We start from the raw sequence: 24,707 nt of genomic DNA on the forward strand, positions 1-24,707 counted from the left end.
ACCATCTGACCATTCCATGTGTATCTTCTTGTAACATAAGGCCTTTCTCCTCACTGCCAACCATCCGGCTAATCTTTGTATCAAATACAAACTTAATTATCACACTCTCCCATCCCCCTACACATTCACATCTGGATCATTTATGAATGCCATAAATACTAATGGACCCAGCATTGATCCCTGTGGTACATCAGGGGACACTGGTCTCCAGTCACACAAACAGCCTTTTGCATCCACCCTGCCAATTGGTCTCCTGCCAATAAGACAATGTTTGATGTCACTCACTAAGTTAACCTTGATATCATGACTTTTTAAAAAAAATCAGTTTCCCATATGGTCTTTGTCAAAGGCCTTACTGAAAAACCATATAAACAACAAGCTCGAAAATATACAATAACATTCATTTGGTATGACTTCCCTCTGATGATGTCATGCAGTCTATCCTTAATTAAACCTTGCCTCCCCAAATAGAGATCAATTTTCTCCTTTCCTATTTTCTCCAGCACTTGCCCTAACACTGAGCTAATACTTACTGGTTTACAGTTCTCCGTTCTATTTCCACCATCCTTCCTGTAATGTGGGACCACATTAGTTGTTCTCCAGTCATCTGGCACCTTCAACTTCCCTGTGGCCAGATTCGATTTAAAAATTTGAGTCAGGGCCTTTTGTCCTTTGTCTCTAACAGCAGCCTGTGATGCAACTCATCCAGACCTGGCAATCAGTGCAATTTTGTACCAGCAATAGCCTCCGATCTCTGCACACATCTTATATCAGTCTGTTTAAGAGCTTCCCAATCCATCTTCTTGAATTCTGTCCCTGCAATCTCCTTTTCCGAAGTAAAACAGATATAGAGCTCTAATGTAGCAATCGATCAATGTTCTCCAGCTTCACACACAGAGTGCTCCCTTGGTCTCTAATGGGCCCTAGTTTTTTTCTGGTTATTCTGTTCTGATTGATGTACGTGGAGAACATCTTGGGATTCTCCCTCACCTTGCCTGGCAACACATCTCCCTGCCCCTGTGTCAGTCCGTCTCTCCGTGTGAACTTTCTAAGCTTCACTGCGTTCTCCTTTCATTTTGGCAATCACTGGAGAACACAAACTGAGTTTCTCCATCAGTTAATCGTGCCTCTAGTAAGATAGGCATGAAAGTAACTGTTTAGTTTCTCTGCAATTTCCTAGTTCTCTGCAAGGAATTATCTTGTGTGGATATTCCCCATTCCACACGTGTCCTTGCCTTCACTTTCCCATCAAGTATCGAGAGAAGCGTTTGATCATCCTTATGCTTCTTGTTCGTTGGCATTCTTTTTTAAATTTCCTTATCAGTTCATTGGCCCTCAAATGTCTCTGAACCCATGGCTTACAACAATATCTGGCATTTTTCTGAGCTGCTTCCTTTGATTTAATGCGACCTTTAACTTCTTTTGTGAACTATTGTTACGTCACCTTACCACTTTGCTGTTTGAACTGTGGTGGACATGTGTATATTGTACATTTTAAGGTGTTTATTTAAACAACAACCATTGCCTGTCTTCCAGTAAATCTTTTTCATGTACTTCTCCAATTCACTGAAGCTAATTTGCGCCTCATATTTTCCTGATTTGCATGACTCAGGTTTATGGCCACAATTTAAAAAAAACTGTTTTGTATTCAGACGTCATATAAAATTCAATACATTATAATTACTATTCCCGAAACCTCCTTTTCAGCAGGGTTTTCAATTCGCTCTTCCGATCACATTATATCAATGTCAAAAAAGCCTGAACTCCACCTCAATGCTCAATATACTGTTAAATAAAACCATCTCAAATACGCTCATGAAATCCCTTTACCCTGCATTAATATTCACGTGGGTTAACACAGTTTAGCTGTAGCTTGAAATTGTTCATTATTACTGTGGTACACATAGACCTGGGTATCTAATTTCCTGTTTTATAACATACCCAACTTTTGTATTGCAACTTTCACTTTGATATATAACTCCCATCAATCTTTGCTTCTCCTTGCTGTTTCTTCGCTTCACCTTACCAGATTCTGTGGAATCTGACTGATGGGGCCTCTGGGGAGATTAATGGTAGGTTCATATGAGATATTTGGTGAAACCTATTTGGATGTTGAGATCATCTCGTCATGTCATTCATTCTTCCCAAGTGTTATTATGACATTTTCACCATCTCTCCCGTTATGCTGGTGGAGTAGAGAAGGACAATGATCTTTCAACAATTCTATGTATTCCCCCAGACAGCTGAGAGTGCTTTAAACTGGGTGGGAACTTTACATCAGGTTGGTAAATTGTTGCTGATGTTGTACACGATCATAATCAGATCACATCTGGAGTAGTGTGTACAGACTTCATCTCCTCATTGAAGAAAGGATACTGTTTTGTTGGAAGCAGCTCAGAGATGGTTCCCTCAACTGATTCCTGCAATCAAGTGTTTAACTTATAAGGAAAGGATGATCAGTCTGATACAATATGCATTAGAGTTTACAAAATGAAAGATGATCTTTTTTTGCATAGAGCACCGGAAAGAGTCTGCAACAGAAACCAATTACACAGCCAATTCCATTTCTCCAGCCTGTTACACAGGAGCAGCAGAAGGATATTCAGGCCTTCGAACCTGTTACACCAGAACAGGACAAAACAATTCAGCCGCTAGTGCCTATTCAGTTACATGAGGAGGTCAGTCAGCTCCTCAAGTCGATAATACTGCACGCAGAATAGGCCATGAGGCATCAGTATCCTGTTATACAGTAACAGGATCAGTCCATTCAGCCTCCTCAAGTCTATAACACAGGAACTGGAAGAGATTGGTACACTAGAATAGTATGAGGCCATTCAGCACGAGAATTAAAGAAGGAGATAAAATTATTTGAGACTTGTTATGGAAAGGTGGAGGTAATTCACCCATGTGTCTGTTGTGTGGGAACAGGAGGAGACAAATCACTCGTTCGAACCCATTTCAGGGATGCAGGAGGATATTGTTAGTATCTCGAGCCTGTTGTGAAGGAATATGAAGAGATCCTTCAGCCCCTCAAATTGTTATACAGCAACAGGGAGATTCCACAATCCCACAGGCTTCTGACATATTATCCGGAGGAGAAGCAGATCTTGAATCTATAAATCAGGACATTCCGGCCATCGAGACTATAATGTAGGAACACCATGGGGAGATTCATCCCATTGAGCGTAGAAACCAGGAAATGAGTGAATCCATTCAGACACTCATGTCTATTACACAACGATTGGAACAAATCTTTTAAAGCTTTGTGCCTGTTACACAGGAACATGGGAAAGGGAACGTAGAGTTTACAAAAAGGGTAGGAATTAGGATAATCACCTTCACTTGTTATTAAAAGGTTGTGAACATAGTGTTGGGAATAAAAGGAAATTGTGAGAATCCATTATAAATTTTTAACAACAGAGGATTTGCAAAGTTAAACCAAATACATCAAAATCAGCATTATTTTTAAAGAATTTGTTTGCTCGAGTTCTTAAAAGATGTGACAAGCAAAGTAGACAATTGCGATCCTGGAGAAGGAAAGTACCTGAGCATTGCAAAGGGACTGATTAAACGCTGCCCAAAATATTAAGCTGTAAAATAAGAGGACATGGGTTTGGGAGGAGGTCATTCGCCTGGATAGAGGGCTGGTGAGCCAAAAAAATGCAGAGAGATTAAATAGTTGTTTCGTTAATGGTTGGCAACTTTAGGGATTCCATAGAGTTCAGACCACAATGACCCGAAAATTTACCATTTATTGTATCATTTGGATGAGAGTTGAAAAGTGTGGTGCTGGAAAGGCGCAGCAGGCCAGGCATTATCCGAGAAGCAGGAGAATCGATTTTTCCGGAATGTAGATTTCTCCAGCTTCCTCATTTCCCCATCTCCCACCTTTTCTCAGTCCCAACCCCCGGATGCAGCACCGCCTTCTTGACCTGCAATCTTCTTCCCGAACTCTCCGCCCCCACCACCTCCCCGGCCTATCACCCTCACCCTCACCTCCTTCCACCTATAGTATTCCCAGCGCCCCTCCCCCAAACTCCCCCCATTTACCTTTTATCTCGGCCCGCTTGGCACAGCAGCCTCATTCCTGAAGAAGGGCTTATGCCCGAAAAGTCGATTCTCCTGCTCCTCGGATGCTGCCTGACCTGCTGCGCCTTTCCAGCACCACACTTTTCAACCCTGGTCTCCAGCATCTGCAGTCCTCACTTCCTCACTTGGATGAGAGGAGAGAAAACACTAAAGCCACATTTTTAACTGACACTAAAACAAGTGGAAAAGTAGGGTGATGTAATGAAGATGTAGAACATTTACAAATGGATATGAACAGTTTAGATGAGTGTGCCACCTCTGGCAACTAAAATTTAATGTGGATAATATGGGATTAACCATTTTGGTCAGAGGAATTGAACATGTTATGGACATGGAGAGCAACTTCAGAGTGCTTATGTGCAGAGGCATCTGGGTGTCCTTGTGCACACCACAGAAAATTCACATGGAGGTACAGCAGGGAATGAGAAAGACAAGTGCAATTTCAGCATTTACTTGTAAAAGAATAGAGTATAAAGGGAGGGAGGAATTACTGCAATTCTGCAAGTTATTAGGGAGACTGTAACTGACATACTGTGTTCAGGTTTGGTGCCCTGATTGCAGAAGGTATGTAGTTACACTGAAGTTACTGATCAATTAATTAGATTGATTGCAGAGATGATTTTTTTTCTTTTAAAGAGAATTTGAGCAGTTCAGACCGATACTCTCTGGTGTTTAGAAGACTGAGTGGAGACCTCATTGAGGTCTGGAGCATGTTAAAGGTGATTGACCATGTCGGTGTCGAATGGACATTTCCCATTATGGGGCAAACGAGAACAAGAGATCATAGTTTTAGGATTAGACAGAGTAGATTTAAAACAGGGGTGAGGAAAACCTACTTATCACAAAGGGTTGTGACTCTGTGTAATTCTCTACCCCAGATTGCAGGGGATGCTGGGACATTGAATAAATAAAGGGGTATGAGAGTGGGCAGGAACGTTGGACTGAGACCGCGATGATGTCAACCATGATTGTATTCAATGGCGGAACAGACTCACGGGGCTGGATTGCTGACTGATGCACCTCGTTCTTCTTCAGCCCTTCGACGTTATTACATGAGAATGGGGGAGGACTGGTTATCAGACAGCAAACAGGCACTCCGGATAAATCTGTCTTAAACAATTCCACAAAGCATGAACAGTGTTGCCAACAGTGACCAGTGCAGTATCCTCAACTGTTTATAATAGATATCAATGATCAAGATGATAGAACTGATGTGCTGCTACTAAGTTTGGTGATGACACTAAGATAAGCAAGACATTAAGTTATCAAGAGAATGTGGAGAGTCTGCAAATTGATATGAAAGGTAAAGTCAATGACTAATACTTTGTCAAGTGGAATATAAAAGAATATATAACCTGCCAGCTTTTTTTAGGAAGAATGGAAGGCAATATGTTTCTGAAATGGAGAGGGATTACACGACATAGTGATACAATGTGTACTGGAGAGTTCACTCTGACACATTCAGACATGGGAAGTGTTGCTCCATCCCCCTGATGGTCTGCTCCCTGGCATTCCCGGTGGACCCATTGCTCTCAGTACATACGGGATAGTTTGATGTGGTTAGTTGGTGGGGGAGTGGTCAGGGGGAGGCTGTTTTGCGCCGTGTTCCAAGGGGACAGCCATTATCCGAAAGGCTATCCTTTCATTCCGAATGGAGACTCAAAGACGATGGGAATGGCTAACTGTTTCTGAATGAAGAGGCAGTAGCTGCCACCAGGACAGTGGGTATTCACCAACATGCTGTACCGTGCATGGGCACACTGTAACATTAATGAGGTTAGAGTTCCTTCAGTTCCTGTAGCTCTCCTCATTAACATGGGGACCCCACAGAGCCATGTACATCATCGGGAATCCTGCTATACTGAGAAAACACGGATACACTCAGCAATTCTCTGCTGAGAGAGAAAACACTCACCTCATTCAGCATATATATCCTCTGTCACCAAATGGTGACATTGATGCTGAGATATTGGGAGATGATGGATATGTCCCAGTACTGCATGGAAAGTTCTGGATCATAGAAGCTGACTGAATCTGTGACCATAACAGCCCCTGGCAGCACCATCCTCCCCCTGGTGTGAAGCTGCAGGTCGTGTTGAAGGAGGTGACACCCTGCTCTGTGCCCAGCTCCTTGTTCAGTCAGGGACCCCTCACACTCTGCTCCAGAGTTAAGTGGAGCATGGCAAGCTGTTCCGGGAAAACACCTGGTGGATCCAGCAGACCCCTTTCCCCACACACACTAACTTGGTAGTTTCCGAGCTTCCCCTCTCTGCAGCCTCTGCTTCATTTGTTGTTCATGTTACACACCCAGATGCTGTAGCTACAGTCCCCAGGCTCCACACAGAGTTGGTTCACCAAATCCTCATGTCTTCCTGAATATCTGAGACCAGCTCCAGCAAACCATCCCCAACCCCTCCACTAACTTTTCAATAACAGGAGACAATCAGAAGCCCCGCAGCTACAAGTGTTATGGACCAGGCCAGACCACCTCAAAATATTTTAAACTGGCAGCCTCGATCTTAACTTTTCTTTATTTTAAGTGTAGGTGTGAACTGTGTGTTCCAGATATGTTGCAACTGGTCATCACTCAATGTGAAACAAAATGCAATCCATTCAAAGATTCCTATTAAGACACAATCAAAGAGAAGAAAAATTTGGGATAGCTTCTCTACTGGAATAACTATGCAAACTATGCAAACAGTCTGTGGCTCTGAGATTCAGAAGGGAAAGGGGGAGAAGAAGAGAGCGCTAGTTATAGGGGACTCTCTAGTTAGAGGGACGGATAGGCGGTTCTGTGGACATGGGCGAGACTCTCGGATGGTTTGTTGCCTCCCGGGTGCTAGGGTCAGAGACGTCTCGGACCGTGTCTTCAGAATCCTTAAGGGGGAGGGTGTGCAGCCAGAAGTCGTGGTACACATTGGCACCAACGACATAGGTAGGAAGAGGGGCGGGGAGGTCATTCAAGAGCTCAAGGAGTTAGGCTGGAAGCTAAAAGCTAGGACAGACAGAGTCGTCATCTCTGGGTTGTTGCCGGTGCCACGTGACAGAGAGGCAAAGAATAGGGAGAGAGTGCAGTTGAACACGTGGCTGCAAGGATGGTGTAGGAGGGAGGGCTTCAGATATTTGGACAATTGGACTGCATTCTGGGGAAGGTGGGACCTGTATAAACAGGACGGGTTGCACCTGAACCAGAAGGGCACCAATATCCTGGGGGGTAGGTTTGCTAGCACTCTTCGGGGGGGTTTAAACTAATTTGGCAGGGGGATGGGATCCGGACTTGTAGTCCAGCAAGTAAGCTAGCTGTGTGTCAGGAAGTCCAAGACTGTAGGGAGGCTGTGGAGAAGGTAGCACTGACCGGGACTACTTACGGACACAGAGATGGGCTCAAGTGCGTATACTTCAATGCAAGGAGTATCAGAAATAAGGTGGGTGAACTTAAGGCATGGATCGGTACCTGGGACTACGATGTTGTAGCCATCACGGAAACATGGATAGATGAGGGACAGGAATGGCTGTTGGAGGTTCCTGGGTACAGATGTTTCAGTAAGATTAGGGAGGGTGGTAAAAAAGGAGGGGGGGTGGCATTGCTAATTAGAAATGGTATAACGGCTGCAGAAAGGAAGTTTGAGGGAGATCTGCCTCTGGAGGTAGTATGGGCTGAAGTCAGAAATAGGAAAGGTGCAGTCACCTTGTTGGGTGTTTATTATAGGCCCCCCAATAGCAGCAGAGATGTGGAGAAACAGATTGGGAAACAGATTTTGGAAAGGTGCAGAAGCCACAGGGTCGTAGTCATGGGCGACTTCAACTTCCCAAATATTGATTGGAAGCTCTTTAGATCAAGTAGATTGGATGGGGCGGTGTTTGTGCAGTGTGTCCAGGAAGCTTTTCTAACGCAGTATGTAGATTGTCCAACCAGAGGGGAGGTCATATTGGATTTGGTACTCGGTAACGAACCGGGACAAGTGGTGGGCTTGTTAGTGGGTGAACATTTTGGTGATGGCGACCACAATTCTGTGACTTTCACCTTGGTTATGGAGAGAGATAGGTGCACACAACAAGGAAGTTTTTACAATTGGGGGAAGGGAAATTACGATGCTGTAAGACAGGATTTGAGGAGCATACGTTGGGAGCATAGGCTGTCAGGGAAGGATGTGGTGGAAATGTGGGACTTTTTCAAGGAGCAGATACGACGTGTCCTTGATATGTATGTACCGATCAGGCAGGAAAGAAATGGTCGTGTGAGGGAGCCTTGGTTGACGAGGGAGGTTGAATGTCTAGTAAAGAGGAAGAAGGAGGCTTACATAAGGTTGAGGAAACAAGGTTCAGACAGAGCAGTGGAGGGATACAGGATAGCCAGAAGGGACCTGAAGAAAGGGATTAGGAGAGCTAAGAGAGGGCATGAAAAATCCCTGGCGGATAGGATCAAGGATTACCCCAAGGCATTCTATGCGTATGTGAGAAACCTGAGAATGACGAGAACGAGGGTAGGTCCGATCAAGGACAGTGGTGGGAGACTGTGTATTGAGTCGGGAGAGATAGGAGAGGTCTTGAACAAGTACTTCTCTTCAGTATTTACGAACGAGAGGGACTGTATTGTTGAAGAGGAGAGTGTGAAACGGACTGATAAGCTAGAAGAGATATCTGTTAGGAAGGAAGATGTGTTGGACATTTTGAACAACTTGAGGATAGACAAGTCCCCCGGGCCTGACGGGATATATCCTAGGATTATGTGGGAAGCAAGAGAGGAAATTGCAGTACCGTTGGCAATGATCTTCTCGTCTTCACTGGCAACGGGGGTGGTACCAGGGGACTGGAGAGTAGCGAATGTTGTGCCCCTGTTCAAAAAAGGGAATAGGGATAACCCCGGGAATTACAGGCCAGTTAGTCTTACTTCTGTGGTAGGCAAAGTAATGGAAAGGGTACTGAGGGATAGGATTTACGAGTATCTGGAACGGCACTGCTTGATTAGGGACAGCCAGCACGGATTTGTGAAGGGTAGGTCTTGCCTTACAAGTCTTATTGAATTCTTCGAGGAGGTGACCAAGCATGTGGATGAGGGTAGAGCAGTGGATGTAGTGTACATGGATTTTAGTAAGGCATTTGATAAGGTTCCCCATGGTAGGCTTATGCGGAAAGTCAGGAGGCATGGGATAGAGGGAAATTTGGCCAATTGGATAGAAAACTGGCTAACCGGTCGAAGTCAGAGAGTGGTAGTAGATGGTAAATATTCAGCATGGAGTCCAGTTACAAGTGGAGTTCCGCAGGGATCAGTTCTGGGTCCTCTGCTGTTTGTAATTTTTATTAATGACTTAGATGAGGGAGTCGAAGGGTGGGTCAGTAAATTTGCAGATGATACAAAGATAGGTGGAGTTGTGGACAGTGAGGAGGGCTGTTGTCGGCTGCAGAGGGACTTAGATATGATGCAGAGCTGGGCTGAGGAGTGGCAGATGGAGTTCAACCCTGCCAAGTGTGAAGTTGTCCATTTTGGAAGAACAAATAAGAATGCGGAATACAGGGTTAATGGTAGGGTTCTTGGTCAGGGGGAGGAACAGAGGGATCTTGGGGTCTATGTACATAGATCTTTGAAGGTTGCCACTCAGGTGGATAGAGTTTGTAAGAAGGCCTATGGAGTATTATCGTTCATTAGCAGAGGGATTGAATTCAAGAGTCGTGAGGTGATGTTGCAGCTGTACAGGACTTTGGTTAGGCCACATTTGGAGTACTGTGTGCAGTTCTGGTCGCCTCACTTTAGGAAAGATGTGGAAGCTTTGGAGAGGGTGCAGGGAAGATTTACCAGGATGTTGCCTGGAATGGAGAGTAGGTCGTACGAGGATAGGTTGAGAGTTCTCGGCCTTTTCTCGTTGGAACGGCGAAGGATGAGGGGTGACTTGATAGAGGTTTATAAGATGATCAGAGGAATAGATAGAGTAGACAGTCAGAAACTTTTTCCCCGGGTACAACAGAGTGTTACAAGGGGACATAAATTTAAGTTGAAGGGTGGAAGGTATAGGGGAGATGTCAGGGGTGGGTTCTTCACCCAGAGAGTGGTGGGGGCATGGAATGCGCTGCCCGTGGGAGTGGTAGAGTCAGATTCATTGGCGACCTTTAAGCGGCATTTGGATAGGTACATGGATGGGTGCTTAATCTAGGATAGAAGTTCGGCACAACATCGTGGGCCGAAGGGCCTGTTCTGTGCTGTATTGTTCTATGTTCTATGTTCTAATAAATACGGTGCCTTCTACTAAGTAACTGTGCTAATACAGGAACATCCCATAAGCAAACCCCCGGCATAAAGGTAAATTCAAACACAAAATCGTATGTGCAAGATTTCCAATCCAGGACGAAGCAACTATAAGAGAGTTTTCAGAGAGAATAGAAGCTGGTGATCAAGTATTGAAACTTTCACCCCTTCTGGGATCCTAACCAGCTTCTGAATGCTGCAGCTAAAAACAAAACGAGATGACCTGTTCTGGGAGAGCTGGCCACTGCCTTACCATTGTTTCCAATGTTTTAATAAAACCTAAACACCTTCTCAGTTGTTTACTTAAGCTGTTTTCAGGCGGAAGTTCGACATCTCTGCCTTTAAGACCTCTTTTCAAAAAAACATATCCCAGAGAAAATAACTTTTTAAAAGTGGACACAACTAACCGTTTGAAAAAAAAACAATGTACAAATATGGCCTCATTTTACACCCGTTATTCTGATTGGTTCAGTAGACTACTATATATATATTGATTGACACTAAGCAGGCAAATATTCACAACTCCAATCTATTTCAGTTAGTTTACTTCTGCCACAGAACGCTTCTGTTTTCCTTCATCCAAGTCTCGGCAACTTGTTAGCAAGTACAGTTTCTCGTCCTGTTACTTGTATAACTTCCAAATTGAATGGCAAAAATAATAAATCTAGCTGAACAGATTGGAAGTTTTCTTCCTAACTTTCTCGAAAAACCTTCAGGCGTTATGATCACTATATGTATACTTGTCTCAGACATGTTATTGGCAATTTAAATGCTGAAATGTTGTAACGCCAACATCAAGCTCAAGACATCCTTCCTAGTTGTGAAATATTTCTGTTGATGGTTCCACTGGACACTCCAACCACACGTTACATAATGGAGCACTTCTCATCTCCCTCATAGTCCTTCTCAATGACATATCTCCTCATATCTCAGCTTAAAAGATTTACATGTTTCTGTTCCTCGTAATGCTGTAACCCCTTTACCTGCTACTCCTGGCATATGCCACGAAACCTTACACACAGGTATACATTTTAAGATCTTGCACATTCATCTCAAGCCTTCCCAGAAGCCAAACTTTGATTTATGGACCAACTGAAAGCCATTAGCCATTTCAGATTCTAATCATGCCATTTCAACTCTCTGCTCTTCCACATGAGTTCTCACGACTACAGGAAGTGAGTTTTTTAACTCCTCCAAAGTAAGAATCTCTCTAAGAGTGTAATAATTGCTCTGTTTTTAATACCCTGACTCACCTTTCAAAATTACTTTGTTTGATCCTTTCAAAATCCATGTACGTTTAACCAGGGACACAATTTTATTTTCTAAAACACTGTCTGTCGGCTTCTGGCACAAGCTCATATTCACTTTAGATGGCTTTCTTCACTTCCTCATACTGGCTAGATACCTCTGTCGATAGGAATGCTCATATCCCACTCCCTATACCTACCAGCTTTATTTGGATCAACTAAATCTACATGGTCAGTGGCCATTGAATTCGTGTAGCCACTTTCTCAAATGATGTTGAAAAGACATCATTCTCATCAAATTTAGGCAATGCCTGTACATATTTAAACAGATTCCCATCAGGCCGTTGGCTGCCGTAGAGTTGCTCATCCTCACTATCCTCCTCATTCAACCCACCGTCTACCTACATCTCCACCCTGCTAAGTCGACTTTCCTTTCAAGTTGCTAACTTTTGAAGTTGAAACTCTTTCACTTTATTCTTTTCTGCTTTCATTTTTTTTTGTCTTTCTTCTTCCTCCCCTCTTCTTTTAATTCTACTTTTAATCTTATTTCAAACTGTCTCAATTCCTTTTTGTGTTCAAGCTACCTCATCTGCAATTGAATTCTAGCCATTTCCAAAGATTCTGATGGTGTTTCCACCAAACTTTAAATGACAAGCTACAGCTGCAATTGTCACTCCTTTTCTCACAGAAAAACACAAACCTAACTCCAGCTTCTCTGCCAATTCTAAAAGCTTTGCTTTGCTCACCTTTTGTAAAATCTCCAACTTTACTTCTTCCAAACCCAGAGTACTCTTAGAGACAGAAATAGACATTACTACACAAATCACTGTACAAGCCAAATGAATTCAACACCCAGACCAAAAGACACTAACAACTATAAGGCGCTGCCTTTGAGCCCAACAATCTCCCTGTGCACATTCTTTCCGTCCCCGCGTGGGTTTTCTCCAGGTAGAACAGGCCCTATGGCCCAATGTCCACTCTGACCTACCGAAGACCAAACCACCCAACCTCAATCGCCTACCCAATATTTTCCCCTAACTAATGCACCTAACACTATGGGAAATTTAGCATGACCAATTCACCTGACCTGTACATCTTTGTATTGTGGGAGGAAACCAGAGCACCCAGTGGAAACCATGCAGACACAGGGAGAATGTGCACACTGCACACAGTTATAAGCGGGAATTGCATCCGGGTCCCTAGTGCTGTGAGGCAGCAGTGCTAAACACTGAGCAACCATGTTGCCCCACAACCTTATAGTAAATGTAGATGTGAAATGGGTATTCCAGATGTGATGCGGCTGGTCAAACAACTCAACTGTAAGCAAAACACAATTCATTTAAACACTCAAATAAAAATGCATACAAAAAGAAGAGGTGTTTAGAATAACTTAACCACTGGAAACCTTAAGTGAATAATAGATACAGTACCGTCTTCTAATGAAATATTCCCATGTACTAACATTCCATAAACTCATCCCTTGGCAGAAAGACACATCCAAGGCCAATCAGTCTTGCATGCAGTTCTCCAACCCACGAGGACACAGCATCAAGACATATTTCAGAGACAATAGCAGCAAGAGATCATTTATTGAAGCATCCAACCTACCTCCGACTGCAAACACCTGGTGACAGTTATAGCTCAGAAAAACTGGAAAGCCTGGTCTATGAGAACTGGCCATTGTAATCAATATTTATATAAAAGAAAACCTAAACGCCTCCTATGTTATTTACTTCAGCCAGTTGCAGTAGACAGTTCGGCCTTTAAGATCTCTCTTTAAAGAAAAGGAGACAATAATCTTTTTTTTTTAAGTGACAACATTGTCAGAGATGTTAGATATCTAGTCCTTTACAATGATTCTCAAGGGGACTCTCCATGTTACTGACCACACGATCAACTCAGAGGGACAGGCACAAAAGTCAGACATTCAGTGGACAGGCACAGACTATCTTCCAAAGACGTGAGTCAAAACCGCTGAAACCCCTATCCAACATGGAGCACCACATGGGACACACCGAGAAGTAAACATCCGCCCGACACACACCCTCACTTCCGACATGGAACACCACATTGGACACACTGGGAACTTACCAACACCCCAAGACACACGATTTCACTGTTTCTGAGTTTCACACTGTCAGCACTCGATACACTAGGGAGACGAAAACCAAGGCCATGGAAAGATACAGAGGGATAGAGATATTCACATTTAATACAGAAACAGACAGTTAAATAACTGAGAAAATGTTGTGGAAATATGGTGAAAAAGACTGGATAGTGGGACTAACTGGAGGATTGACCCCTTAGAGAGCAAAATTAAAAGAATGAGAACATTGAATAAGGGTATTTTCAGATCAGCTGAAATGGTTTGTTACATCAAATTCTGAATTATTTTCACAGAACACTTCCAACAACATAAGCTGGGAAAAGGTGACAGACCAACATGGAGCGCTCTGCAGACTATGCTAGTGCATTGCACAATAAACTGGTTTATCTGCCCAGCATGGGGAGTATTACAAACCTTTACTATCACATGGGAACGATACAGAGATCAAATACACACAGCAGGGGAAGATTCCTATCTCCATTGGACCAGTATTGTGTGTGTGTGTGTGTGTGCGTGTGTGTGTGTGTGTTGGGGTAGTTGAATCTGAAAAATCATTGAGAGAAAATACACTTGAAGGAAACCAGGTTAAATATGAACCACTGGCAGGGATTGGATAATCGACACAGAGAGACTGAGGGAACCTTGATGGACAGATGAGTTAAAATGTTTGAGAATATTAAAATAAAGGCATTGCCAGACACAATAGCGATATAGATCAACGAGCGCAGGAATGTCTGATGGATAGGATTTTGGGATGAGTTCGAAGTAGATTTGCTTCTGCAGGTTTCAAACTAAGAGTAACAGCAGCAGATAGTTGTCATCATTAAGTCAGTGAAGTATATTCTGTCGCAGTGAGTAGTTAAAGTTAATAATGGTCAAGGCATGGTGTTAGAAATCAGCTCATGGCCAAATGGATCACCAAAGTTGTGATTCATCTGTATAAACCACCACCTACAAGTTCCCCTTCAAGCCACTCACTACCCTGACATGGAAATACACAGGAGTTGAGTCAAACTCCTGGAATTCCTTTCGTACCGGCATTATCGGCCAACAAACAACAAGTGGATTGCAGCAATTCAAGAAGGCAGCTCGCCATCACCGTCTCATGGTCAAATAAGGATGGGCTATCAATGCGGGCCAGCCAGCAGTGCCCAATTCCCACAAATAAATGAAAAAAGAATTTGCCAAGGATGAGATGGAGTCCCAGGAAGGAAATGGAGTTTGTAAACATAATAGAGGTCGAAGACCTCCACGTTCCCAATATTTAAATAACAAGGACAGTGAGACAATGGTTCACATCTGAAACTGAGTAGATCAACATAGAGACCCATCAGTAACACTACCAGAAGCAAGGAGGGAGACAGTAATTGAACAAGTTCACTGATGCAGGTAGTCGTGATCTACAGAGTGAATATCTGGATTCAGAGTCTCAACATGAACAATAATAGTGGCAAGAAGTGAAGAATATATGAAAGAACAGTAATGCAGTCATTACTATATAAGAAATATTTGGACAGTGAGACTTACCAGGCACACCAACGATAGACAGGAGAGGATAATAAAAACATTGAATAATGCTAAGAGCATAATCGATCCGTAAATATAATGACAACCTATCATAATACGTAGAAAACAACCAGACATAATAGGATAAAGTCCTGTCCATTGTTGGAACATCCCAGTCTGATGTTCTCAGATTCTTATCCATTGTTGTAACATTCCAGTCTAATATTCTCAGATTCTGATCTCTCCTCCACCCCCTCTCTGGAGCTGCTGATCCCTGTCAGTGCTGTGGGTGATGCTCCCACTCATACTATGGCATAACATATTGAATGGAGCCCATTTATCATTAGTGGATGGAAAACATACACCGGGATTATTATTATCCATGGAGACTGACATCAATCACAGTCACTGAACAAACAGGTTCAGCTAACCCTTTCCTTACAGAACATTTTATATCACAATAAAAGGGAATATTTAATGAGACTGGATGAAATGGATGAGGGTTACTGACCGACGGAGTATAAACCTTTTTTTTTTACCTTTTCCTTGTATGTGAGAGTATTGCCAGAGCACTGCAGGGCTGTATATGTCCCACTCTATTTATAAAGGAGACAAGGATATAATAACAGACCAGCTACACAAGATGTCTAGTGGGAGCTTTTCTGGATACAATAGCTAATGGGTGAAAGCGAGGATTGCAGAACCTGGAGATCAAAGTCGAGAATGTAGTGCTGCAAAAGCACAGGTCAAGCATCAGAGGAGCATCGACATTTCTTGTGTTAAGCCCTTCATCAGGAATGAGGCTTGTGGCCCAAGGGTACTCAGAGACAAATGGAAAGGGGGTGGATTGGGGGAAGGTAGCTGAGAATTTGACAAGTAAATAAAGTTGGGTTTGATTGTGATATGTTGGAGAGGAGGATGGAGCTGATAGGTGGGAATGAAAATGGACAGGTAGGACAGTTCATGGGGGCGGTGCTGAGTTGGAAGGTTGGATCTGGGATAACATGTGGGGAAGGAAATGAGGAAACTGGTGAAATCCACACAGATCCCATGTGAGTTCAGTGTCCCAAGGCAGAAGATGAGTCTATCTTCCTCCAGGCGGGGGGTGGTTAAGGTTTGGCGATGGAGGAGGCCCAGGACCTGCATGTCTATGGCGAAGTGGGAGGGGGATTCAAAGTGTTCAGCCACAGGGTGGTGGGGTTGGTTGGTGCGGGTACACCAGCAAAGTTCTCTGAGGTGTTCCATACATTGGCATCCTGTCTCCCCAAGGTAGAGGAGACAACATCTGGAGCAACCGATGCAGTAGGTGACTTGTGTAAATGCAGGTAAAAGTCTGATGGATGTGGAAGGATGCTTTGGGGCTCGGATGGAAATGAGGGGGAGGTGAGGGTGCAGGTTTTCCCTTCTTGTGGTGGCAGGGGAAGGTGCCAGGCATGGAGGATGGGCTGGTGGCTGGCGTGGACCTGACAAGGGAGTCGTGCCGTGAATATTCTTTACAGAATACAGGTAAGGGCAGGGAGGGAAAGATATCCCTGTTGGTGGAGTCTGATTGTAGGTGGTGCAAATGGCGGAGGATAATGCCTTGTATCTGGAGGTTTGGTGGGGTGGAAGATGAGGAAGAGGGGTGTTCTTTCCCTGTTGCCTTTGGAGGGGTGGGATTCGAATGCAAAGGTGTGGGAGGTGGATGAGCTGCTCTGGATGACATCATCGACTATATGGGAGGGGAAATTGCTGTCGTGAAAAAGGAGGTCATCTGGGATATACACTGCATTCAGAGTGTGGTGCTGGAAAAGCACTGCAGGTCAGCCAGCAACCGAGAAGCAGGAAAATTCGACATTTCGGGCAAAAGCCCTTCATCAGGAATCAGGCTTTTGCCTGATGCATCGATTTTCCTGCTCTTCGGATGCTGCCTGACCTGCTGTGCTTTTCCAGCACCACACTCTTGACACTAATCTCCAGCATCTGAAATGGTCACTATGTTCAGCCATTTCTGCAATAGAGTCATTAATTCTGCTCTCATTGCTATAGAAAAAAATGTTGTTGTATTACAGGCTGGGCTGTTTTCCCTGGAGTGCCGGAGGCTGAGGGCTGACCTTATAGAGGTTTACAAAATTATGAGGGGCATGGATACGAGATATAGACAAAGTATTTTCCCTGGGGTCGGGGAGTCCAGAACTAGAGGGTATAGGTATAGTGTGAAAGGGGAATGATATAAAAAAACCTAAGGAGCAACGTTTTCACGCAGAGGGTGGTGTGTTTATGGAATGATCTGCCAGACGATGTGGTGGAGACTCATACAATTGCAACATTTAAGAGGCATTTGGATGAGTAAATGAATAGGAAGGGTTTGGAGGGATATGGGCCGGGTGCTGGCAGGTGGGACTAGATTGGGTTGTGATATCTGGTCGGCATGGACAGGTTGGACTGAAGGATCTGTTTCCATGTCGTACATCTCTATGACTCTATAAGAATGTTGACGGTTTTGGAGGCCGGGACGGGTGATGTTGAGCTACAGAGATAGTATGAATAGGCTGAGGCTACATTACCTTGACCGTTGACTCTGAGAAATTACCTTACTGAAGCTTATAGAAGTGAATCCTGATGCTCCAATTTGAGCAATGCCAAAGGACAGGGAAACGGACAGACAGTTAATCACATTAAAACTGGACAATTACGCATGGTACAACTTACTGAACTATGGAGTTAGACTGAAGAATGGGACTGGCTGGAGGAGATAGAATTTGGAGGGCCCAATCACATGATTGAGAACAAAAATAAAGGCATTGCCATATCCAGTGAAATGGTTCGTTATATCACATTCTCACAGAACCAGACCAGACACCATAAACCCAGATGAGTATGTGTTCAGCATGGAGCACTGTGCAGACCAGGATGGTGCCCTGTGCAATACAACCCACAATCTACCGAGAGTGAAAAGGTATGCAGACCACAGCAATGCATTCATGTATCAACCCAGATGAGATATGTGACCTGGATGTGTAACTGTGTCCATCACCCCAGTACATTTCTCAGAAGACTGCGTTAGATCGCTGCCCAGTGTGGGTTAACTTGCAGCCCATGCTGGAAGTGACAGGATGTGCAACTCCCGTCCATTTCCAGCTCCATATTTACACTGTGCCACGATAAGGGGTGCTGTGGGTGCGAGAATCATGGCCAGAGAGACATCGCCGGGGAGTTGGTTCAAATATCCCTAAATGGGAGGGGTTTGGTGTTTAGACAGAGACCGCGAGATTCAAAGACAATGTCATGGAAGGATGTGCTCACAGTTTCCAGAATGCTGAAATGTAGATATTCCAATAGTTTTCTGCAACATAAGCCAGTGTTTCCATGAATGATGGGCAAATGGGATTTTGGTGTGAGGTCAGATGATGGAGAGTTTTGGATGAACTTTTGTTCTGCAGCTTTGGAACTGGGAGTCGGACCAGCAAAGTCATCGAATCATTGGGCTGATTCTAACAATAATTTGTCTCAGTGACACTTTCTTTGAGTGTGACAGGGATCGTCTGCACGAGGCCGAACTAATTTCCTGGTGTTATCTTATCGAACTCGCCTCATCTCATGGTGACCCCCAATTCAATGCCATTGCAATTCTCCCACCCATCATGACTGTAGGTAATCAGTATCGCCTGAATGCCCCTAGATATTCCACGATCCCTGGCACTGGTGCCAGCTTTTAAAGGCCAATGGCACATAGTTGAGCTTTCTCAGTTCAGAGCAGCCCCGCACAGTTTACCCCGAGCATAGCAGATAAGGGGCAATTACACCACGGTTTGTCGACACGTGCATGGAGGTCCTGGTGGATGAGCCAGTACAGATGGGGATCATTCTCTTCCCAGAGGGAACCACACCACCAGACCCACCGAGCATAGTCTACCTCCCCACCCAGCTCACTGCAGTATCTGCAGTCTGATGAAATGTCCAGCAACACAGGGCAAGCATCAATAACCTTCCCCGCCTGTCAGGATAAGGGTCAGCGTATTCTGTCTGCTCCCTCCCACTCACTTTGAATCTGTTATAGCACCTACCCTGAACAAGGCTCATGCTCCAACACTTTTACTCCGATATGCAGCACCTTCCCCCACACCCACTCTCTCTCTCTGTCTCTGTCTCTCTCTACACTCCACCCCCTACATTAATAACACTGCATGGATACAACACTGTGGACCGACTCCCTCCGGACACCTCACCATTCAGACCCCTCCACCAGCACGAACAACTGGACCACCCACTCCTGCCATCACCCCTTCAGTCCCTTCCTCCCATTCCACGAGAAATCGCCTGGAATCGGACAGAAAGGGTCAAGCTGCGTGGTGGAGTGCCCGATATCCATTCCCTCACCGACCTTTCTGCTGACATGTGGGGAGGACGCTGGTACGAGGTGGAGAGGACGGGGACGATTCGAGTGCGAGATTCTGAAACATCCACATCCCACCAACCGAGTAAGGAGCAATGTTCAGTGAAGTGCAATTCTCACTTTTAACTCACTGGCAGTTCCGTTCCGTTGCCCCCGGCACAATGTAGAAGCCGTGGCCCTGTTACCATCTCCCTTTTGTGTCAAACTGGTACAAATGGAATCCCCACGGTCTCGGTGGGCAGGAGGGTGGGTGCACAACACATAGTCACCACTACCTCCCAGGAAGCGAGCACGGAGGCTACCTCCTACACCTCCTCCTGCAAACAGTTCAGATACTGAAACTAATCTGTGAGATTTACTGTTCTCCCCACTTGTCCTGACATCTTCAATACTCTGTGCTCATTTACACCCAGGGCCTTCTGTTCCTGCACCCTTTTTATACCGTACAGCCTGTTTTATACTGCATTTCAATGTCATTCCTACCGCAGTGCATCACCGCACACTGCTCTGCATTAATCCTCATCTGCCATCAACCTGAAAACTACACCAATGTGTTACTGTCCTGTTGGAGTTCCGCACTGTCCATCACAAACTTTATAATTCTTCCAGGTTTAGTATTTGCATATTTTGAAATTGTCCTACAGTCACACGCCACACAGAAATACCGATTCACTCACTACGAGTCTGGCAGTTACAATGATGCTTACAGTGATGTAATATCCACCTGACACGTTAACTTTCATTTCTGTCCACAGATGCTGCCAGACCTGCTGAGCTTTATTTTGCTGTCAGTCTCTGCTGGTCTCCCCACACCACTGTACAGCTTGGAGTGGAGGGTAAAATCATCAGGGATTCAGTTTACGAGGGACAGAGGGAGGGCAGCAGCTCACAGCATCATCAACAAACACACACACTCACACAAACACACAGACAGACACAGGCACACAGACACACACACACCCACAGAAATAGACACATAACATGTGCAGAGAGATAGAGACACACAGATGGGCACACAGATACACTTATAAACATACACAAATAGACAAGTGCGGACAGAAATGCGCAGATACATGCTTGGACATACAAACACACTTGGAGTCAGAGAGTTACACTGAGTGTTTTTAAACAGACCTATCGGCCCATACGTCCATGTGGGTGATAATCTCAAACTAAACCAGTCCCACCTGCATGCGCTTGGACCATATTTTCCCAACCTTCCCTTATACTTGTACTTTATCAAATGTCTTTTAAACGTTGTAACTTTACCCACATCTATCACTTCTCAGGGCGTTCGTTGAATACACATACCAAATGATGTGTAATCACAACGCACTTCATGGGCACTGATCAGGTGTACATGAGAACTCAGTGGGAAGCTTGGGAAGTAAGTGCTGGGAATCTTGATGACATGTACTTATCATCAACAACCGCAGGTGAGGTGCAGGAAGACATGAGGGTAATTTACTTGGTGCCATTATTAAACAAACTGGGATGGAAACGGCAGGGAACAACAGACCGGTGAGCATGACATCGGTGGTGGCCAAGATGTTGGAGAGAATCCTGAGGGACAGGATGTACATGTATTTGGAAAGGCAAGGACTGATTTGAGATAGTCAACATGGCTTTGTGCGTGCGAAACCATGTTTCACAAACGTGATTCTGTTTGCTTGAACAAGTAATGAAAACGATTAATGAGGGCAGAGCAGTGCACGTGATCTATATGGAATTCAGTAAAGCGTCTGAAAAAGTTCCCCATGGTAGACTGGTGAGCAAGGTTAGATCTCATATAATACAAGGATAACGAGCGATCTGGATACAGGCTCGAAGACAGAAGGCAGAAGGTGGTGGTGGTGGGTTGCTTTTCAGACTGGAGGCCTGTGACCAGTGGAGTGCCACAAGGGTGGGTGCTGGGTCCACTGCTATTTGTCATTTATATAAATGATTTGGATATGAACATAGGAGGCATGATTAGTAAGTTTATAGATGACACCAAAATTGCAGATGAACAAATGGGCTGAGGGGTGGCAGGTGGAGTTTAATTTAGATAAATGTGAAATACTGTATTTGGAAAGAAAAATCAAGGCTTGGCTTATACATTTAATGGTAAGTTCCTGGGGATTGTTGCTAAACAAAGAGACCTTGGGGTGCAGGTTCATAGTATTTTGAAAGTGGAGTCGCAGGCTTATAGGATAGTGGAGAAGGTTTTTGATATGCTTGCTGTTGTTGGTCAGTGCATTGAATATAAGAGTCGGGAGGTCATATTGCGGCTGTAGTGAACATTTGTTAGGCCACTATTGAATACTTCGTGCAATTACAGTCTGGATATAGAGGAAGGATGTATGAAACCTGAAAGGATTCAGAAAAGATTTACAAACATATTGCCAGAGTTGGAGATTTTGAGATTTATGGAGCGGCTGAATAGGCCAGGGTTTCTTTTTCCCCTGAGCACCAGCGGTTGAGACGTGATCTTAGAGTAGTACAGTCCAAAGCTGGAGGGCAGAGTTTGAATGTGAGAGGGGAAAGACTTAAAAGGGATCTAATGTGTAATGGTTTCAAATAGACAGTACTGTGTATGTAACGAGCTGCCAAAGGAAGTTGTGGAGGCTGGGACAATTACAACATTAAAAAGGCATCTGCATAGACAAATGAAGAAGAAGCGTCTAGGGGATATGGGCCAAATGCTAGCAAATGAAACGACGTTAATTAAGGACATATGTTCGGCAGGGATGAGTTGGATAGAAGAGTGTGTTTCCATGCTGGACAGCTCTGTGACACTATATCTTCTGTAAACGTTTCTCCTGTCATCTTCAAATTACCCGCTAGCCTTGAAATCCACGACCCTAAGGGAAGGACACCTGCCATTCAACATTATCTATACCCCTCATTGTTTTATAAACCTCTATAAGGTTGATAAGATCGCAAACTTCTATGCTGTAGTGGAAAAGCTCCCAGTCCAACAAGACGGTCCTTATGACATAAACACTCCATTCCCAGCAATAGCCTGGTAAATCCTTTTTGAACCCTCTCCAGTTTAATAATGTCCAAAATGTAACTGGGTGACGAGAACTATACACAGTACTTCAGGAGAACGTCCTGCATAACCTGAAGAAAATCTTCCACCTGTTGTACGCAAAGGTCTGAGAAATGAAGGCCAGCAAGGTAATCACACTGCCTACACATGAAGCAAACTTCAAAGAAATATACCAGAACCCGAGATCTCTCTGTTCTACAAAACTATCAATGGCCCAACATTTAATTGTAGATGTCATCTCCTTGTTAATTTTATCAAATTGCAATACTTTGCAATCATTAAATTAAAATCCATCTACCACTCCTCAGCACAGTGAGTGATAGTACCAGGGAGGAAGTGCTGGACAGTAATCAGCTGCCTTGGATCATTTCGTGGTTTTAGGAAGAGGGCAGTCACACGTTAGAGGCGAAAAAGAGTGATTGGTGTTTTTGATCCATAAAGTATGCTCTTTCTTCATCTCTGGTGTTCAGTGATCAGTATCTATTCCAGATTCTTTCATATGTTGAACAATGCAATTATTTTAACTATGTAATTCAGGAAAAGTGAACCAAATTTTAATTAATCCACAACGAGCTGAAAGCTGACATTTGAAATGTGACACAAAATCTGGGCATGGTTTAAGTCTTGTGCAGTGAGTAACACCAAGGCCTTTGAACCAGAGCTCTGCGTTATATTCCAATACCTGAACTTGCATGGTCATGTCTCTTACTCTGGACCAGAAGGTCTGGATTCAAGCCCTGCCTGACACGGAGGTATGTCACAGTATGTCAAAACTGGCTGATGAACAAACACACAGGAGAATAATGTTGCAGCTTTAGGGATTATTGCCAAGTGATGGTAGTGTGCCTACCTCTGAGCCCAAAAGTCTAGATAAAAATCCCACAGAGGTATTTCATAATGTGGCTGAACAAGTTGTTAAAATGATTTTAGAATTGTGATCTGATGAATGAGGAAGAAGCGTCTGTAATGACTTTCAAAATGTAGGTCCGGAATGACTGAGAACACAGACATTCGTGTCGATTGGAGTCACATTTGCTCATTCTAGAGGATTATAAAATCATGAAGGCCGTGGAAAGGGTGAATAGTCAGCATCTTTACCCCAGGGTAGGGAAGTCCACAACTAGCGAACGTAGATTTAAGGTGAGATGGACAAGATTTAAAAGGGACCTAAGGGAACCATTTTCACACAGTGGGCGGTATGCGTATGAAATGAGCTCCCAGACGAAGTTGTGGAGGATGGTATAATTGCAACATTCAAAAGTCATCTGGATGGGGACATGAATTTGAAGGGCTTAGAGGGATATCGTACTAATGCTGGAAAATGAAACTAAGTTAATTCACGACATCGGGTTGCAAAAAATGATTTTGACCAACGGGTCCGTTTCTATGCTGTACATTTCTATGCTTCATTGATCCAATTAATCATGATCTCTTCGTAATCTTATGTAACCTTCTTCACCTTCCACTACATATATCTAATCTTGGTGTCATCTATAAACTTGCTCACCATGCTTTGTATAATTTTCATCTCAATCCTGGATATAAATGACAAACAAAAGTGGATCCAGCACCAATCCCTGTGGAACGCTACTGGTCACAGGCCTCCAGTCCAAAGGAAAACCTTCCCCCACCACCCTCTGCCTCCTGCCAATAAGCTGAAACACACACACGCATACAGACATACAGAGACACAGACACAGTTCTGTCTTTAAGACAGAGATAGAGAGTTTTGATTGATAAGGCGATCAAAGTTACAGTGAGAAGACGAGAGAATTTGGTTGAGAAATATGTCAGCCATGATTGAACAGCAGATCAGACTTGATGGGCCTAACAGTCTAGTTCTGCACCAATTTCATACACTCTATGGTTTACACTATCTGAAATGTCTAACCAAGAGAACTGTGGAGGCTGAGTTTGATAAATACTTTACTGAACAGTCAATGGAAATGTGGGATAGGTTTGAGGGGCTGAATGTTCGATGTCTTTCCTATTGGTTGTGCCCTCATTTTCCAAAAAAGAGAAGCTGACTTGCTGTGAGGTTCATACACCTTTTAATTTAGCGTTACTACAATTTAAGATTGAGATAAGGATGTTTCTATCTCCTTGGA

At 44.0% G+C, this 24,707-nt stretch overlaps 1 long non-coding RNA gene across 1 annotated transcript in view; it reads right to left on the bottom strand.

Moving 5' to 3' along the window:
- LOC140468632 (uncharacterized) overlaps window positions 1–24,707 on the bottom strand; it is a 642,185-nt gene that overhangs the window by 367,983 nt on the left and 249,495 nt on the right. The gene's annotated exons all lie outside the window — the stretch shown is intronic.

The sequence above is a fragment of the Chiloscyllium punctatum genome, chromosome 47 (assembly GCF_047496795.1).
Source record: "Chiloscyllium punctatum isolate Juve2018m chromosome 47, sChiPun1.3, whole genome shotgun sequence".
In the NCBI taxonomy this organism is placed as follows: Eukaryota; Metazoa; Chordata; class Chondrichthyes; order Orectolobiformes; family Hemiscylliidae; genus Chiloscyllium; species Chiloscyllium punctatum.